We start from the raw sequence: 21,792 nt of genomic DNA on the forward strand, positions 1-21,792 counted from the left end.
AAACACAGACCTTGGTTATGGGACAACCAATGTCAAACCAGTTTCAAGAACATCAAGCAAGTCTTAATTAAATGCTAATATTTTAACACAACCAGACAAGAAGTATGATGATAATGTTTGGTTTGTAGGGTTTGTGAGGTGCTCAACTGCAGGGTCATCAGCGCCCGTACAAAGTCCCAATTTTTACACAGTCCAATCTAGCCACTGTCACAAATGATGATGATGATGAAATGATGAGGACAGTACAAAAGCCCAGTCCCTGAGCAGAGAAAATCCCCAACCCGAACGGGAATCTAACCCGGGACACAGTGATCCAGAGGCAGCAATTCTAGCCATTGGACCACGAGCAGCAGACAGGCATGAAGAAGGATTTTTGTTTGTGCACTGAAGCATCTTCACAAGGTCTGGGTGCATGCCTTTTTCAAATGGTAGAAGAAGAGGGAAATCTCATCCCTAAAGTAATTAGCTTTGCCAGCCGCATCATATCTGAAGATGAATGTTCGTATTCAGTCACAGAGTTGGAGGGTTTGGCTGTAATTTGGTCCTTGCGGTATCATACAAAAATACACTGTGACCATCAGTCCCTATAACTTTTTTTAACTTGTAAATTACTACTCTGACGGATAGCCAGGTGGTGTATGTATTTTCAAGGATTCAATTTTGAAATAGTGTACATAAAGGAAACCAGAACATAGTAGCTGATTATCTTTCTCAATGACCACAAGGTTTAGAGGAATTCAATGTTCTTTTAGAGAAGGAAGGTGAAATAAGAGCTATGTTGATGGAAAACAAAACACTCTGAACATATTATATCCGCGTGTGTAGACACATGGAGCAATTACAGCAGGAAGACACATGCTGGATTAAGGCAAGAGTAAAACTTATGCATAATGGTGATGAAAAGTTAAAAAGGTTTCTCACTATGCACAAAGACGTTCTGTTCCACAGGAACCATCCCAAACAAGAACAATTGTGTTTACCAGAGGAATATGTGGATGATTTTATCTTATACACACACAATACTTGGGGCATTATGGCACTGCAAAATGCACTGACAAAATAGGTAAGTATTGTTGTTTCAGCAACCGTAGATGAAGAGTATTACAGGTAAGAAAGTGTATTGTTTTCCAGAAAGCATCACATTCTAACATCTCAAAACAGATAGAACTACATCCCACTGTGGATAATAAGCATCTAGAAAAGGTATCAGTAGATATGGCTGGACCCTATCCCAAAGGTAAGGGGGGAGTAAAATATATAGAAGACTTGCATCATATTTTCACAAAATGTATAAAATTATATGCTGTACAGAATATTACAGCCAATTCAATTATAAGATGAACTGAAGAGGATTATTTTGCAAGAGCAAGAAAACCAGAAGTCATGTTAACAGATAATGCCTCATATTTTGTTGAATGTAAATGGAAAGAGTTCATAAATTCCAGCTAAATCAAACACATTTTGCTGGTCACTGTGATTGAGCAGTTCTAAGCGCTTCAGTGCGGAACCCTGCAACTGCTACGGTCGCAGGTTCGAATCCTGCCTCAGGCATGGGTGTGTGTGATGTCCTTAGGTTAGTTAGGTTTAAGTAGTTCTAAGTTCTAGGGGACTGATGACCTCAGATGTTAAGTCCCATAGTGCTCAGAGCCATTTGAACCAAACCCATTTTAGCATCCAAATTTCATCCCGAGCATCCCCCACGGAAAAGGTTTTTAAGGAATTCAACAGGTTTGTAAGGACCTATATACCTCATACAAATACCAAGTGGATTGAATATGTCACTCCCTTCTCACAAGCTGTTAACAACATTCCCCATACATCAACTGGATTTACACCAAACGAGCTGATGTTCAATAGTAAACAGGTAGACAAGTGGGAAAAACCTTTGCTCAGAATACAGATAATGGAATTATCACTGGATGATAAAATACAGCAAGCAGTTATCAACCTTGACACCTGCGCTAAATATAAATGAAAGGATTATATGACAGAAAGCTGAGACATACAACATAATTTTATATGAGATAAAAGGTGTTACTTAGAACACTTCCCAAATCCACAAAAACTGGAATACTGAACTGTAATTGGCAACTGCTATATACTGCACCATACACTATTTCTAAAATCCCCTACCTGGGAGCGTACAGACTGGTACACATGAACACAGGTAAGGACAAGGGCCTTTACCCATACAAAGACTTGAGGATGTTTATATACTGAAGAAGGGCTTTATACCTTCTAAGTTGTATACATGTATAATAATATTAGATTTGTTGTTGTTGTGGTCTTCAGTCCTGAGACTGGTTTGATGCAGCTCTCCATGCTACTCTATCCTGTGCAAGCTTCTTCATCTCCCAGTACCTACTGCAACCTACATCCTTCTGAATCTGCTTAGTGTATTCATCTCTTGGTCTCCCTCTACGATTTTTACCCTCCATGCTGCCCTCCAATGCTAAATTTGTGAGACCTTGATGCCTCAAAACATGTCCTACCAACCGATCCCTTCTTCTAGTCAAACTGTGCCACAAACTTCTCTTCTCCCCAATCCTATTCAATACCTCCTCATTAGTTACGTGATCTACCCACCTTATCTTCAGCATTCTTCTGTAGCACCACATTTCGAAAGCTTCTATTCTCTTCTTGTCCAAACTAGTTATCGTCCATGTTTCACTTCCATACATGGCTACACTCCATACAAATACTTTCAGAAACGAATTCCTGACACTTAAATCTATATTCGATGTTAACAAATTTTTCTTCTTCAGAAACGATTTCCTTGCCAATGCCAGTCTACATTTTATATCCTCTCTACTTCGACCATCATCAGTTATTTTACTCCCCAAATAGCAAAACTCCTTTACTACTTTAAGTGTCTCATTTCCTAATCTAATTCCCTCAGCATCACCCGATTTAATTTGACTACATTCCATTATCCTCGTTTTGCTTTTGTTGATGTTCATCTTATATCCTCCTTTCAAGACACTGTCCATTCCGTTCAACTGCTCTTCCAAGTCCTTTGCTGTCTCTGACAGAATTACAATGTCATCGGCGAACCTCAAAGTTTTTATTTCTTCTCCATGGATTTTAATACCTACTCCAAATTTTTCTTTTGTTTCCTTTACTGCTTGCTCAATATACAGATTGAATAACATCGGGGAGAGGCTACAACCCTGTCTCACTCCTTTCCCAACCACTGCTTCCCTTTCATGCCCCTCGACTCTTATAACTGCCATCTGATTTCTGTACAAATTGTAAATAGCCTTTCGCTCCCTGTATTTTATACCTGCCACCTTCAGAATTTGAAAGAGAGTATTCCAGTTAACATTGTCAAAAGCTTTCTCTAAGTCTACAAATGCTAGAAACGTAGGTTTGCCTTTTCTTAATCTTTCTTCTAAGATAAGTCGTAAGGTTAGTATCGCCTCACGTGTTCCAACATTTCTACGGAATCCAAACTGATCTTCCCCGAGGTCCGCTTCTACCAGTTTTTCCATTCGTCTGTAAAGAATTCGCGTTAGTATTTTGCAGCTGTGACTTATTAAACTGATAGTTCGGTAATTTTCACATCTGTCAACACCTGCTTTCTTTGGGATTGGAATTATTATATTCTTCTTGAAGTCTGAGGGTATTTCACCTGTCTCATACATCTTGCTCACCAGATGGTAAAGTTTTGTCATGACTGGCTCTCCCAAGGCCGTCAGTAGTTCTAATGGAATGTTGTCTACACCCGGGGCCTTGTTTCGACTCAGGTCTTTCAGTGCTCTGTCAAACTCTTCACGCAGTATCTTATCTCCCATTTCGTCTTCATCTACATCCTCTTCCATTTCCATAATATTGTCCTCAAGTACATCGCCCTTGTATAAACCCTCTATATACTCCTTCCACCTTTCTGCCTTCCCTTCTTTGCTTAGAACTGGGTTTCCATCTGAGCTCTTGATATTCATACAAGTGGTTCTCTTCTCTCCAAAGGTCTCTTTAATTTTCCTGTAGGCAGTATCTATCTTACCCCTAGTGAGATAGGCCTCTACATGCTTACATTTGTCCTCTAGCCATCCCTGCTTAGCCATTTTGCACTTCCTGTCAATCTCATTTTTGAGACGTTTGTATTCCTTTTTGCCTGCTTCATTTACTGCATTTTTATATTTTCTCCTTTCATCAATTAAATTCAATATTTCTTCTGTTACCCAAGGATTTCTATTAGCCCTCGCCTTTTTACCTACTTGATCCTCTGCTGCCTTCACTACTTCATCCCTCAAAGCTACCCATTCTTCTTCTACTGTATTTCTTTCCCCCATTCCTGTCAATTGTTCCCTTATGCTCTCCCTGAAACTCTGTACAATCTCTGGTTCTTTCAGTTTATCCAGGTCCCATCTCCTTAAATTCCCACCTTTTAGCAGTTTCTTCAGTTTTAATCTACAGGTCATAACCAATAGATTGTGGTCAGAGTCCACATCTGCCCCTGGAAATGTCTTACAATTTAAAACCTGGTTCCTAAATCTCTGTCTTACCATTATATAATCTATCTGATACCTACTAGTATCTCCAGGATTCTTCCAGGTATACAACCTTCTTTTATGATTCTTGAACCAAGTGTTAGCTATGATTAAGTTATGCTCTGTGCAAAATTCTACAAGGCGGCTTCCTCTTTCATTTCTTCCCCCCAATCCGTATTCACCTACTATGTTTCCTTCTCTCCCTTTTCCTACTGACGAATTCCAGTCACCCATGACTATTAAATTTTCGTCTCCCTTCACTACCTGAATAATTTCTTTTATCTCGTCATACATTTCATCTATTTCTTCATCATCTGCAGAGCTAGTTGGCATATAAACTTGTACTACTGTAGTAGGCATGGGCTTTGTGTCTATCTTGGCCACAATAATGCGTTCACTATGCTGTTTGTAGTAGCTAACCTGCACTCCTATTTTTTTATTCATTATTAAACCTACTCCTGCATTACCCCTATTTGATTTTGTATTTATAACCCTGTAATCACCTGACCAAAAGTCTTGTTCCTCCTGCCACCGAACTTCACTAATCCCCACTATATCTAACTTTAACCTATCCATTTCCCTTTTTAAATTTTCTAACCTACCTGCCCGATTAAGGGATCTGACATTCCACGCTCCGATCCGTAGAACGCCAGTTTTCTTTCTCCTGATAACGACGTCCTCTTGAGTAGTCCCCGCCCGGAGATCCGAATGGGGGACTATTTTACCTCCGGAATATTTTACCCAAGAGGACGCCATCATCATTTAATCATACAGTAAAGCTGCATGTCCTCGGGAAAAATTACGGCTGTAGTTTCCCCTTGCTTTCAGCCGTTCGCAGTACCAGCACAGCAAGGCCGTTTTGGTTAATGTTACAAGGCCAGATCAGTCAATCATCCAGACTGTTGCCCCTGCAACTACTGAAAAGGCTGCTGCCCCTCTTCAGGAACCACATGTTTGTCTGGCCTCTCAACAGATACCCCTCCGTTGTGGTTGCACCTACGGTACGGCCATCTGTATCGTTGAGGCACGCAAGCCTCCCCACCAACGGCAAGGTCCATGGTTCATGGGGGGAGGATATTAGATTTAGGATGCTGGAAAATCACATTCCAGAGTTTATGTTGTTAGTTGATAAGCATAATTTTTGTTTGTGTTTTTTCTTATATGTCAAATGTGTAAATGATAAGATGAGTGGATGTAACAATGAAGAATTTTACTTTTATGTGTCTAGAGACAACGATACTTTAAATACAGTGCTTTGCCTTGCACGTAGCCCAGCTGTAAACAAATAAATGAACCTTTGAAATGCACAGTAGAGCATAATGCAATACACAACTTGCTGTGACATAAGTGGTATCAGAGTGACACAGCACAAACGGCAAGCATGTGCATGCCAGACAGACATAGCTGGGAGCGTTGGAGCACCTAAAACACACAAACCCTATGAGCTACAGCCTGCACTAGCATTTGTAAAGCCTATTGCATAAACAGGGACATAGAAAATTAAGAGAGAGTCTATACTACAACTATGACTATCTGCACAATGCACAAATACAAAGATAAGCTAAGGGATGATATACATGGAGAGGGAGCCTAAACTATGAGATATTGACTGAAGTTATGCTACTATATACATTATATCTATATGTGTACAATATTTACTAATTTAAGTAGTGAAAGACATGCACAAATCATATTTGTAGGACCAGAAAAGTCTTGCTGCAGGTAAACAAGTGAGTCCAGTATAAGTGGCAAACTGAATATGTAATGGATCACATTATTTTTTCTCTTCATTCTTGGCCTATAAAGCCAACTGTAAAGTAATAAGTTATTTCATGGTAAAGATAATGGTTTCTTAGAGAAGAGATATGCTCTTCAATTGAGTAATTTCTGTATCTTCACCTGTTTGTCTCTATAAGTGGTAGTGGACGAACATATGACGAATTCTGCCATGCCAGTATTGTTCAAAAATGTGTATTCCAATAGTACATTAAAAAGAAGTGTTATAAAAGTTACTAGGGAGACCAAGTTTATATACAGATATTTATATGAATAACCCCATCTGTTCATCATTTCACCCATGCTGAGAAAGCTGCATCAAGAGGATCGAAGCAGACAAGAGGAATTTGCATGAGCAGCGAAGGGGTGATCCAGTAACAGCATTGTCATAACCAGCTCTATGCACAATGGAGATAACGAGAAGAAATATGTAAATTTAAATGATGAATGTTAATTTTAAGATACTGACATTCAAGGTCTGTTGATATTAGTGGCAGTTAAAATTAAGTCAGGATATGCATACCTTCCAATTTCTTTCAATCATTCTTTTCAATTTCTTTTAATTATTCAATCAGCAATAATTAATCAGTTTCCATTATATTATTTTGCTCACCCCTATAAGGTAAGTAGAGACGCACATGTGACATTGAATAAGTTTTTTGATAGCACCGACCACATACTGAAGTGAATGAATACATGGTTGAATATATGTAAAAGGTATTAGTAGCCATCGAGCCACTATGCACTTATCTATGAGGATTTAATTTTAAATTAGTATTAAGTTTTTCTTCCAGGTAATGATGCATCGGCACATCCTAAAGTGAACACAGATAAATGCTTGTAGTCTGTTAGGTACCATATAAACATAAGAAAAGACCACACAGCAAGATAAATATAGTTATAAGTTCAGGATATGTATGAATGTGATAGTGTGAAAGTATGTGAAGAGGAAAACAGTTGCAGTACGTCACATATCACAATGCTGAACTAAGAATGAGCACCATCAAATAATCAAGGGGTCAAAACCAAACTATTGTTAGCGTCAGCTACCCATGAAAGTGTTAAACACCTGATTTATATTGAAATTTTTATGCATGTTTGTTATTTATGTTAGCACTGTTTTACACTCATTGTTCGGAACATATTGTATTGATGATTCAACTCTGTAGCATCAGCATATGAAATTGTTATCCTTTATACAATGAACATAACAAGTGAATATTAAGCTGCACTTTTAAGCACTGAATAAGTATTTGATATGATTGGTATCATCAGATTTGAGTTGTGTTTATAAACAACAAACTATTTTGTTCTTGGGATTACAGTTAAGTCTAGTAATGAAACGTAAGCACATAAATGCCTTCTGTGAAATTTCCTCAACCCTGTAGTGTGTAGATCCTTCCTGGACAATGCTAGAGCCGCGAGCCCATGCATAGTTACCTGAGTGGTGCATAGTGTCTGTTGTCATGACTATTGTTTACTTCCTTATATCTCTGAAATTGATAAACAAGCTCCGACAAGAAGTCATTGTAAACTGAAATGAAATGTATGTCAGTTTATGCCATAAAGGAAAACAGAATCTATTATTGTATGAATGTTATGTGAAGAATGTAAAAACAAATGAGAGTAAAAGGTGTACTCATATAGCTGGAATTGAACAATGAAACAAAATTGTAATTTAACAAAACGTACTAAAACAAAATGACAAGCAGACTATAAAGCATGTAAAGTGATGATAATGGCATGTCAGCAAATGAATATGATAAGTGTATTTTGCAATTGTATTTGTATTTTTTTGTTATGTGTATAGTATGCGGAAAGAACACTGCAGAAACTTTATGTAATGCAAATGCATGGAAGACACTCTAAAACACAGTGCAAAAACATATGATACCTGGCTGTAAAGAATTAAGTGTGCATGTGATATAGGTGGGTGTGCATGTGATAAACTAAAGATGACAATACTTTGTGTAACATAAATTTTCTGTTCTCAACAATTTCGTAAAAATATGAATTTTCTGTGCTCGACAACATTGTAAAAGTGGCAAGAAACTTACCTTGTCAACATATGTCGGATGAATGGCTGGAGTCCCCACTCAATAAGTGAGAGCAACGAGTTGAAATAAATTCCTCAGGCAACTGATATGGAAACCATTTGTCACCGCATTGAAGATTTCACAACGTATCATGCAGCTGAACATGAACTTCATGAATTTCTGCAGTGATAGCTACTGTAAATGTACAACATGGACACACTGTGTCTCATTTTGAACATGTGAGCACAAACTAGGATGGTAACAGATGTCAAGCTGTGCGTGCATGCTTCGCAAGCTAAACACTGTGCAGATACTGACTGACAACAATGGGACTATGCAGTTACAGCAGGCACTTTATTATGAAAGAAAACTTATGCATTTATGTGTTAAAGCAAGCTGACATGCCCATATAAATTGATAACCATACAGGATAACTCCAATGGCCAAAAATAAAGGCTATGCCCATACCGGCCAGGGTTATCAACCCTCAAAAAGGGAAATAAGCTCAGACACTGTGCACCTCTGTATGACATCAGTGCACAGTGGGGAGTAATTGTAATGGATCATTTTATTTTTTTTTCTTTGTTCTTTTCTTTTTATACATGTAATCCACACATAACCAACAGTAAAGTAATAAGTTATTTTGTGCCAGTGATAATGTTGTGATACAAAACAAAAAAGGAGAGATATGCTCTTCAATTGATTGACTTCTGTATCTTCACTTTTTTGTCTCTATAAACAGTAGTGGGTGGACGTATGACAAGCTCCACCATGACAGTATTGTTCAAAAAATGTGTATTCCAATGGTACATTAAAAGGAGTTATAAAAGTTACTAGGAAGACCAAGTTTACTTGTATTATTTAAATCAATAACCGCACCTGTTCATCATTATGCCTGCATCGAGAATCCTACATCAAGAGGATCGAAACAGATAAGATGAATTTGCTTGAGCATTTGAGGGGCTATCCGGTAACAGTATTTTCATAATCTCTCTATGTACAATGGAACTTTTGGGAAGAAATACATAACTTTAAATAATGAATATTGAACTTAAATGTATTGACATTGAAGGTCTATTAGTACCAGTTAAAGTTCACCCAGGATATGTGTAGCTTCCAGTTTATTTTATTTACTCTTTCCAATTAATTTCTTTAATTATTCAAGCAGCAATTTTTAACCAGTTTCCATTATATTATTTTATGCCCCCCCCCCCCCCCAATATATTCTATCACTATTCGAGTTCCAACTCTGTGTACAGAATCACAATGGACAGGTCCATGTATGGAGGCTACAAGGAGGATGAATGTTACCAGACTGCTTTCATAATTATGGGCCAAAAATCTAGCATGATTGTATGGTATGATATTGGTTACACAAACTGATCACCTGTGGTTTGCATAACTGACAATTTAGAGAGCAGGTGTTACATCCCTAATATGTTAAGACTGGTGACTGTGCCCTATCTGTGAGGTCTTCATGACATTATCTTTGAAAAGGACAAGGCAAGAGTGTATATTACCCATGCTAACCCAACATGCCTCAGTAAGAGGGTGTGCAACTGTCCCTCTCTGACATGTTTGCTGCAGATCTCTTGTCCACTGAAAATATCTGGCCACGTGTTACTAAGAGACTGGCATGTTTCTACCCTACACATACTATGACTGATGAGCTCCGTCATAGATTTGAAGCAGCATATAGTACTTATCTGTCATTTCAGCTCAGTTTGACTTGACACCCAGCCAGGTTAGATTCACTGTTGCTGGCAAAAATAGCAGCTCCATGTGCCAAATTTCAAACCCAGTAAATCATCATACTGGAAGCTCCATGAGTCTGTTTGCAGATGATGTGGCTGTCTAAAGAAGGCAGCAAGGCCAGAAGATTTTACTGAACTATAGGAAGACCTGCAGATGGTTGATGAATGGTGCATGGACTGGCAGTTGACAATGAATGTAAATTTAAGTAACACATTGACATTGTGCATAAATAGATGAAGAATCAACTACTGCACAATTACACTACAAGTGACAAATCACTGGAAACAGTAAGTACCATAAAATACCTAGTAATAACCATCTGAACTGGAATGACCAGATAAAATAAATAGTAGGAAAATCAGATGACAGGCTGAGATTCATAGCAAGAAACTTAAGGAACCATAATTCACTCACAAATTGAGTGGATTACGGAACACTTCTTTGAATGATTCTTAAATACTATTCATCAGTCTGGGACCCTCATGTAGTTAGATCAATAGAAGAGATAAATATCTGAAAACTCAAGAAAATCCAGTGTGAGATACTATGAGAAAAACATAGTGCATCATGGAGAGGTTTACAATTGAAATTCTGAGAGTGTGCATTCCAAGAAGTGCCAGGCCCCATATTACTTCCTCCCACATACTTATTGCAAAACACAAAGAGAAAATTTGAAAATTAGAGCTAATATGGAGGTTCATTAACAATCATTCTACCCAAATACCGTTCATGAATGGAACAGCTAAGAAGTGATCAAATAGCGGTACAAAAGGTGGCTTGTAGAATGTAGATGTAGATGTAGATGTACACCAAAAGAAATATTTGATTTATTGTTAACTGAACAGAGAGTGTTTCCAAAATGGAGGCATTAATAGAATTTAATTTGGACACATAGTCTGAAACAGGAGTCAATTAGCAAACCTCTAAATTGAAAATTACAATTCTAAAGTAATACACAAAATTGCCCCTCACAGTGGCTTTCCTTCTAATTTACTAGTTTATGTTTAGTTGGTGGAAGTACAAATAATACTAAACTGTACAGCAACAGAAATTACAAATGTGAAAGTAACTGTCTCTGCTACATATTCATGACTAAACCACTGAACCAATTTTAATGAAATTTGATATGGAGATAGTTTGAACATGAGGAAGAAAGTGAGTAGAAGAAAATATTTATTAATCTGAAGAATATTATGCATCTTATGGAAAATATTTACCATTTGAAAAAGCTATTTTTTCTTTGACTTTTATCATTTGCTATTAGTGGTTGATATGTTCTACGTAATACAATTCAACATAATGAATGCAATTCTTATACAGTCTTCAACAAGTTTAACCTACACTTCCATAGTAAAATTATTAAATGCAAAGGTAATTCTATTTGTTCCATTTTCATGACTAAATAACTCAACCAATTTTGATGAAATTTGGTTCGGTGATAGCCTGAACTCTGAGAAAGAACAACAGCTACTTTAGAAAGGTAACTAATAACAATTACAAAAATTTGATTTCTAGTAGGGAAAAGTATGGAATTTAACTTTTTTTCAAATCAATGCTATAAACCATGCTAAAAAATTATTCAATTTTTTGCCTAATGTACACACTGTATAATGTATAGTATTTCAAAATCACAATTCAAGGGTGCAGGAGGGTACACATGTCATGAACTAGGCTTATCCAAATAGACAATGTGTGAGGGGACCTGATGTCATTGCATGTACAATTGACAATAGTTTACTAATTCACCATCACATAACAAACTACTGATATGTGAGTGAAGCCACATGTAAGAGCTAGTACTATGTGAACGGAAAGTGTTTCTTCCAAAATTTTCAAAAGTTCTTGAACAATTTACTTCAAATTTTTACACAATACTCTAATAAACGTTTTGACAGTCACAGACTATACATATATATTAAGACACAAAGGAATTACAGGCATTGTCTGCAAGTGAGTATTGACAGAAATCAATGAGGAAAGTTGAAAATCTGTGTTGGGCTGGTATTCGAAACTGGGACTCCTGCTTACCAGGCAAGTGCCCTGACCACTAGGTCATCCCGGCAGCAGTGGTCATCGCAACTGCACGGAATACTCTAGCACAATGCCTGTCAGACACAAATTCTCAACTTATCCACACATTACTAATGTAGTGCCCCTTGTGCATTAGCCTAATTACTCAAAGCATTTTGCTGATTCCTATAAAAGTTCAAATCTGGTGTGCACCTGCACTGAAGAGATCATTGGCCATCTCATCTTAATTATATATATATGTGTGCGTGTGCTGAAGACACCAGATATATATATAAAAATGTAAATGTTTGTTCATTCAAAATCATATATTTTTAAAGAGTGTGTGTGTGTGTGTGTGTGTGTGTGTGTGTGTGTGTGTGTGTGTGTGTGTTCATTCAAAATCATTTATCTCCAAAAGTTCTTCACTGAGTGTTTTGAAATTTTGACGCAATGGGGCATTAAAATTTGAGCATATTTTTATATAACAACTGGAGTGCCATATGGTATGTAGATGCATATATAATAGTAGAGGGTATATGCTGTTAGCAAAAACCTCAGGTTTGTATGTTCAAAATCTTAAATCTGAAAAATTTTCCACCAATTCCTTTGGAATTTTGACGCAACGTTGTATTTGAACTAACACATGTTTTTATATATATCTACTGGAGCACTATCTACAATACATAAATATATATGTAATAATTATAGAGGAAATCTAAAAATGTAAATGTTTATTTTTTCAAAATCTAAAATTTCTGAAATTTCTGCACTGATTGTTTCAAAATTTGACACAATAGTTCATTCAAAGATGCACATGTTTTTATATGCCTACTGGAGCACCACATACAATAAATAAATACACTACTGGCCATTAAAATTGCTACACCAAGAAGAAATGCAGATGATAAACGGGTGTTCATTGGACAAATATATTATACTATAGCTGACATGTGATTACATTTTCACGCAATTTGGGTGCATAGATCCTGAGAAATCAGTACCCAGAACAACCACCTCTGCCCTAATAACAACCTTGATACGGCTAGGCACTGGGTCAAACAGAGCTTGGATGCTGTGTACAGGTACAGCTGCCCATGCAGCTTCAACACGATACCACAGTTCATCAAGAGTAGTGACTGGCATATTGTGACGAGCCAGTTGCTCGGTCACCATTGACCAGACATTTTCAATTGGTGAGATATCTGGAGAATGTGCTGGCCAGGGCAGCAGTCGAACATTTTCTGTATCCAGAAAGGCCCGTACAGGACCTGCAACATGCGGTCATGCGTTATCTTGCTGAAATGTAGGGTATCGCAGCGATCGAATGAAAGGTAGAGCCATGGGTTGTAACACATCTGAAATGTAACATCCACTGTTCAAAGTGCCGTCAATGGGAACAAGAGGTGACTGAGACGTGTAACCAATGGTACCCCATACCATCACGCCAAGTGAAATACCAGTATGGTGATGATGAATACACGCTTCCAATGTGCATTCACCATGATGTCGCCAAACACGGATGTGACCACCATGATGCTGTAAACAGAACCTGGATTCATCCAAAAAAATGATGTTTTGCGATTCGTGCACCCAGGTTTGTCATTGAGTACACCATCGCAGGTGCTCCTGTCTGTGATGTAGCGTCTAGGGTAACCACTGCCATGGTCTCCGAGCTGACAGTCCATGCTGCTGCAAACATTGTCGAGCTGTTTGTGCAGATGGTTGTTGTCTTGCAAACGTCCCCATCTGTTGACTAAGGGATCGAGACGTGGCTGCACGATCCGTTACAGCCATGCGGATACGATGCCTGTCATCTCGACTGCTAGTGATACGAGGCCATTGGGATCCAGCACGGCATTCTATAATACCCTCCTGAATCCACCTACTCCATATTCTGCTAACAGTCATTGGATCTTGACCAACGCTAGCAGCAATGTCGCGATATGATAAACCGCAATCATGATACGTTACAATCCGACCTTTATCAAAGTCAGAAATGTGATGGTACGCATTTCTCCTCTTTACATGAGGCATCACAACAACATTTCACCAGGCAATGCAGGTCAACTGCTGTTTGTGTATGAGAAATCGGTTGGAAACTTTCCTCATGTCAGCATGTCGTAGGTGTCGCCACTGGCACCAACCCTGTATGAATGCTCTGAAAAGCTAATCATTTGCATATCACAGCGTCTTCTTCCTGTCAGTTAAATTTCTTGCCTATAGCACGTCATCTTTGTGGTGTAGCAATTTTAATGGCCAGTAGTGTATATATGTAACAACAATAAGTGAAATATAAAAATGTAAATGTTTGTTTGCTCATAACCTAAAATCTCTGAAAGTTCTTCGTCAACTATTTTGAAATTTGACACCACTTCGCATTTGAATATGCGCGTGTTTTTATATAACTCCTGGATAAATAATAAATAATTACAGGTGAAATCTAAAAATGTAACTGTTTGTTTGTTCAAAAACTAAGATCTTCTAAAGTTCTTTACCAAATGTATTGAAATTTGACAGAACACACACACGTGCCCATGCCCACACACACACACACACACACACACACACACACACACACACACACACACACACAGGCACAAATGTAGTTAGCAAACAGGAAAGTTGTGTTTATGACTTATCGGCCTATGATTATAATATTAGTACAGAATCTGAATTTGCAATAACAATAAACAAGGCTCAGTATTAGAGAGAGGCAGAATAGGAGACAGATAGAGGTTGGGAGTAAATTGATATAGATAGAAGAAAGGAGAAAATGGACAGAAAGACGAGGCAGGAAGAGATGGAGAGGGGTAAGAGAAGAGGTGCAGTGAAAGGGAGGAGGTGGTGATGCACGGAAAGAGAGGGAGAGAGAGGGGGCAGAAAGAGATGGCGGGAGAGAGGGGGAAGGGGGGGGGGGGGGAGGAGATGGACATGTATTAGAAACACATGCTTTCTCTTTCCTTTATTTTCCATTTAACCAGACTGAGCCACAGCAGTGCATGTATGGGGAACAGCTAGTAATGTATAGATGTATGTTATAAAAGGGGAAATGGTGTTAGCAAAAAACTTGAAAAGATTGACTTCAAATTTTTCTACAAAACTTTGACAGTGATGGGAAGGATCTTGGGTAAGAAGTACCTAATTTCAGGGTGTGATGATAGGTAATCACAGCCCTGACAAGTTACTCCAGTTCAGAGAGTTATTGGGCGATGAAGGGGCTGTCCTTTGTAGCTGGATTTTGGGGTTGATGCAAGGACTGGCAGTGTGTGGGGAAGTGGCAGACTAGGTCTGTCGGATAATGTCTGTCTGTGAATGGCTTTGTGAGACCTACAGCTTACCAGGCAAAGGAGTTTTTGTCACTGCAGGTACACTGTCCCCAGATGGTCAGGCTGTATGGAAGGTGTAGTGTCCTGCAGTCAGCAGGAAAGAAATAACAATCAAGTTTGAACACACTTTATTTCGCTAAAGCACTTTCTTTGTATGCACTAATTTCCAACTGCAAAAACTACAAGGAACACAACAATTCTTGTGGTGACAAAAACCAGAGAAGAGTACAAGACAATGAAAAGAAATAATAACCAAAATACTACTCTACACAATTACAAAGTGGCATTACACACAACAAGATACAATATGTATTGAAGGCTATGGTGAGTGTCTACTAGGCTAGAGCCAGCGCTGTCCTTGCTGTAGGTACACACTGCTGGTCTGACTCTGCTGGCGTGCTTATAACACCAATTCAGCGGAGTGCTACATGAAGTCACATTAGTTCCAATTGGTGGATCTCTGTCACAAGGCTTTTCACAAAGCAGTGCCATGTTTATGTGGAAAGTCTGTTGATGTTTACATCCAATGGCCATGTTTTGATATGAACTCTTGAAGGGAGTTGGCATGTAACGTTCCAGACTTATGCTTACCACCCCTGCATTGTGTATTACTAGATCAATACTCTTATATCTCCAGCTATAATTAAATTCAATTACTTTTCAATAATAGGAAAAAGGCTTTTAGAAGAATAATAGCAATACCAAACAATAGTAGTTACAATATCCTTTGTACAATAAACAATCAAAATTTAAAAACAAAGATGATGTGACTTACCATACGAAAGCGCTGGCAGGTCGATAGAAACACAAACAGAACAGACACATATATACACACAAAATTCAAGCTTTCGCAACAAACTGTTGCCTCATCAGGAAAGAGGGAAGGAGAGGGAAAGACGAAAGGAAGTGGGTTTTAAGGGAGGGGGTAAGGAGTCATTCCAATCCTGGGAGTGGAAAGACTTACCTTAGGGGGAAAAAAGGACGGGTATACACTCGCACACACACACATATCCATCCACACATATACAGACACAAGCAGACATATTTAAAGACAAATAAATATGTCTGCTTGTGTCTGTATATGTGTGGATGGATATGTGTGTGTGTGTGTGTGTGTGTGTGTGTGTGTGTGTGTGTGTGCGCGCGAGTGTATACCCGTCCTTTTTTCCCCCTAAGGTAAGTCTTTTCTTTCCACTCCCGGGATTGGAATGACTCCTTACCCTCTCCCTTAAAACCCACATCCTTTTGTCTTTCCCTCTCCTTCCCTCTTTCCTGATGAGACAACAGTTTGTTGCGAAAGCTTGAATTTTGTGTGTATGTTTGTGTGTCTGTCGACCTGCCAGCACTTTCATTTGGTAAGTCACATCATCTTTGTTTTTATATATATATGCCACGACATCTTGGTAGATGATTGTTGCAGTGTGTGTGTGTGTGTGTGTTTTTATGGATTGCATTTTTTCATATGACTTGTCAAGCCAATGGCAGCACGACATCTCTTGCCACAATTGTCACAAGTGTATCTGGCTGCTGAGGCAGGAGCAGTGGTAGCATTGTGAAGCTTTTTCTGCCTTAATCTGTCTAACAAGCCTTCATCATGCTTCAACATTCCAGATGATATATCATCACGTCACTCTGGTCTCATGCTAGCCCATGCCTCCCATCTGTTTGTGTCGATTCCAAAACTCTCCATATCTCGTTTACAGGAGTCCTTGAACCTCAATACAGGATGTCCTATGGGTCCTTTGGCTATAGAGATCTCTCCAAGTATTACCTCATGTGGTAATCTGTCAGGATCCATACAGTGGATGTGTCCCAGCCAGCAGAGTCATCTCTGCTTCAAGATAGCTGAAATACCGTTGCAGTTAGTTTTAGATAGCACAGCTTCGTTGGTCACTCGGTCCTTCCATGTTACTCCAAGGATGGATCTCAGGCACTGCATGTGGAAATCATTAAGGCGACGTTCTTGTTTGGCATAGGTAGTCCATGTTTCCAATGCATACAAAAGGATGCTGAGGACGCAAGTTTGATATACAAGAATTTTGGTGGTCAAAGAGAGTTTGTTATTTTCCAAACACAAGTAGAAAGTTTGCCAAAAGTTGTCGCAGCTCTTCCAATGTGAGCATCAATTTCCTTGTCAACAGACATGTTTGATTCTATAGTAGATCCAAGATAGCAGAAGTTACCTACGACTTGCAGAGTAGTGCCATCTAGTGTGATATTCAGCTTTGTATTAGCACCCTGAACCATATTTACGGTCTTACTGCTGTTTACACTCATCGAGATAGGTGGCACGCATGACATGAGTAAATCTTGATACTAGCTCTTGCAGCTCTTCTGCGGAGGAGGGGGGGGGGGGGGGGGGGAAATTCGCAAAACCACAAACATCCATAGGAGTTGGGGCATCCTGGTCAATATCCATAGGGGCATCTGGTGTAGAGGCAGCAGCTGAGGCAGAGGCAGAAGTGGAGGTCCAATCACAGGGCAGTCGGCGTCAGGCACTGGCAGCTAACCCAGGGCATCGTGGTGCACCCAGCGCACCTGTGGATGAGAGAAGATCCACACCCAGACCTCCTGCCTGATATAGAAGGAGTGCACTGGAGTACGGGCAGGAGGGTGAGAAGTCTCAGGTACAAGGACAGATAGGGGAGAGTGGAATGGTCAACTGTGAAGTACCTCCATTGGACTTTTATCGGCTTGGGGGCAGTGTGGAATGTAGCCAAAAAAGAAGGATAGCCTCCCCCTGATTGTGATGGCATAGCAGCTTACTGAGCTCCCATTGGCAGCACAGAATTGCTTAAATTCATTTGAAGTAATTTGTGGACTGTTATCCATAACCATCATTTTGGGGAGGCCCTTGACAGCAAAGAGGTGCAGGAGAATTTTGATAGTCTCAGCAGAAGTGGTATTCATCATCCGGGATATGTAAGGGTATCACAACCCAGAGTTGATCAGGATGAGCCATTGGGAACCATGAAACGGCTCTGTGAAATCCAAGTGGAGACATTCCCATGGAGCAGCCGCATCTGGCCACAAAAAATACTGGCACAGGGGTGCTGCTTGATGTGATTGGCATGTGGTGCAGGCCAACATGAGAAAGGCAATGTCTTTATCCAATCCACGTCAATAAAGCTGTTGGTGGGCCAGCTGTCTGGTGAGGATGATTCCCCAATGGCTACCATTGAGGAGATCGAGAACATGGCACGCAATGCATGTGGGATGACTGACCCAGGGAATGTCTGAATCACTGCGCAAAAGGATGGCACCACTGCAGAAAAAGAGACTGTGCTGCGCTGTGTACTTGTCCATCAATGGAATGTGAGGCTTCTATGTCCTATCGTGATGAGACTTTGTGTCTGCATGAAGCTTGGCATCTATGCGATCTTTCTGCAAAGCCTGACACACAACACCAATACGGCCCGTTCAGGTGCAAGCCTTGAACCTTGCTTGCCAGTGGGGGCACTCTGATCATTGGTGAATCTAGAAACAGTCTGGACATGATGTAAAATGTGTGAAAGACTTCTTGACATGGATTGGACCAACAGACCAGCAAGACTCCCGCTTGTCACTAGGCAACTGGCAAGCCACAAAAACAGCCAGATTAAGACATGGCAGTTGTAGCTGGTGAGACTTAAAAAAATGTATGAATGATTAACAGACAGGTGTTGACAGACAGGTCCTGTAACTTGAAAAGATCAGCCTGAAAACCCTCATCTGGTGTGTGAAACACCACCATATCACAGATCGACAAAGAGGCATAAGACTGCCTGCAGGCAACGTTAGCGCACCAGAATTTGCAATCATGGGAGAGACCCTGGAGCATTGTAACCCATCCCAATGTTTCTGACTTGGGGACTTTCGACAAGAAAAGAATATATGACGGGGAGAGGTGACATGTATTTATGCATCAAAGTACTCAAAAAGGCAGCCCTTAATATGGGCAAACGAGGGGTCTTGAAGTGACTGCTCAGGGTTCAATTGTTGAATTAAATGATACGCATTGGACCAACTGTTGCTACAAGAAAGCCCAACTTCAATTTTTGTCATGGATCCCATGTGCCAGTAAATGTCGTTCCAATCATTCAACATAATTTGACCATGGGTCAACAGACCTATCAAAAGCCAGAAAGGTCAGTGGAGCTATGTGCAAAGTGTCAAGTTTACCCATGATGGCAACAATTCTATGAGCTACATATTGCAATGCTGGGGAATGAGAGCAATGTTCTGATTGTGTGAGCACTGCCTGAATCTGCTGTAGAGTTTATGTCAAGGGCTGAAGAATGTCCTGTAAGGAAAATGAAAATCCCATCATCACTGCCAATAACTGTAGTGTCCTGCAGTCAGCAGGAAAGAATTAATGATCACACTTTTGAACACACTTTATTTAACTAAAATGCCTTCTTGGCATGCACTAATTTCCAAAGGCAAGAACAACAAGAAACACAACAATTCTTGCGGTGACAAAAACCAGAGAAGAGTACAAGACAATGAAAAGAAATAATAACCAAAATACTACACTACACAATTACAAAGTGGCGTTATGCCCAACAAGTTACAACTTTGTACTGAAGGCTATGGTGACAGTCTACTAGGCTAGAGCCAGTGTAGGTATTGGTCGGAGCTGTCCTAGCTGTAGGTACACACTGCTGGTCTGACTACCGATGTGCTTAAAACACCAGTTTGGCAGAGTGCTACTATGAAGTCCCATTAGTTCCAATTGATGGAGCTCTGTCACATGGCTTTTCAGAAAGTAGTGCCATGTTTATGTGGAAACTCTGTTGATGTTTACATCCATTGGCAATGTTTTGATCTGAGCTCTTGAAGGGAGGTCAGCAGTCTACCTTGCTTGTCTGCTGTGCGGGCCCTCTAACTGATAAGGGGCCGCTATGACAGGATGTGAGTTTTTGGTGTGGGAGGGGTGGCAGCTGTTGAAATGTAGGTACTGTTGGTGGTTGGTGGGTTTAATACAGACAGAGATGTGGCTGAAGCCATCAAAAGGAGAAGGTCAATGTCCAGGAAGGTAGTACCCTGGGTTGAGGAGGACCAGGTGAAGCATATGGGAGAGTAAGTGTTGAGATCGTTAAAGAATGAGGATTGGGTGTCTGGTCTTGAGTCAAGATCATGAAGATGTTATCCATGAACCTGAACCAGACCAGGGGTTTCAGGTTTTGGAAGACTAGGAAGGTTTCCTTAGGCCAAAATTCTTTTAGCTGGGGCACAATTAACATCTATAATGGTACTTCTTGGATTGACAGTATGTATAAGTTGAATGTGTGAGGTTATTAAGGGTGAGAGGGAAAACTGATTAAGGGAAGAGGTTTGGACAAGGGCCTAAAACTTTGAGCAGGGTTTGAGGTTATGTTGGACTTCGGGGATGGGATCACTCTGGCATGGTCTATAGATAGAGGAGATGATTTGGACACAATAATTTAGTTTAGTTTCTGTTTATCATGTATTTTTGTGAGGAAGTATATTATACTTGTGTACTTTATGGTGTAGACTAGTGTTTACTAACTTATTCTTAAGGATTTTTTGTGTAACAGCTATGTCTGAAGAGCTATGCTACATGACTTTGTTTAAATCTTGTATTTGTGTATGACTACCAACCAGTTGTCCACTATCACGAATGACCACTGCTTAACTGTGGCCAAGAGCAAAGTGGACCACCCTGTGGCACAACATGTGCTGAACATCATATGCTTGATGTCAGTGGGTGCTTCACATGCTGGGCTATCTGGATCCTTCCCTCCATCACCAGTTCTTCTGAACCACACCGGTAAGATATACGCTTACAACACATTCTCCACTTCCACAATTCTCCTAGCTTCAACCTACAGTAACCCTGTGTACCTCCACCCTCTGCCCAACTACTTCCTCACCCTCTGTCCCATCATCTTCCCCCTATTCTTGTCCCATCACCCTCACTATGTGCCGCCATTTGCCAGTGCATATGAGTGTAAGATGTGCTGGCTTGTGTGAATGTGAGTGCATTTCTTTTCTGAAGAAGGCTTTGACTGAAAGCTAAATGTGTAACAGTCTTTTTGCTGTGCCTGTCTACAACTCAACGTGTCTTCTGTATGTTGTGTAGTAATCTATCCTTTTTCTAGAATTGGTCATAAACACAGACATAGGCTATTATTTTTTAAACAACAATGTACATCTTCTCTGTTAAAAGTATATAATTTGCTGTTTTTTCTTCCTCACAGTCAGTTCTAACAGAAAATCTGTATTTCAGGAGAGTTGCCTTATGTTCATGATCAGAATACTACAATGCAGTCTTGAATCACCCAAAACTTTATAATGGTAGCCATTCACAGATTTAAACTATGTGCAGTAATGTCATTGAAGCTACTATCCTCACAGTATCAATCCAGATGGGTATGTCTCTCTCATACCCCACAT

Source organism: Schistocerca piceifrons, chromosome 1, assembly GCF_021461385.2.
Source record: "Schistocerca piceifrons isolate TAMUIC-IGC-003096 chromosome 1, iqSchPice1.1, whole genome shotgun sequence".
Lineage (NCBI taxonomy): Eukaryota > Metazoa > Arthropoda > Insecta > Orthoptera > Acrididae > Schistocerca > Schistocerca piceifrons.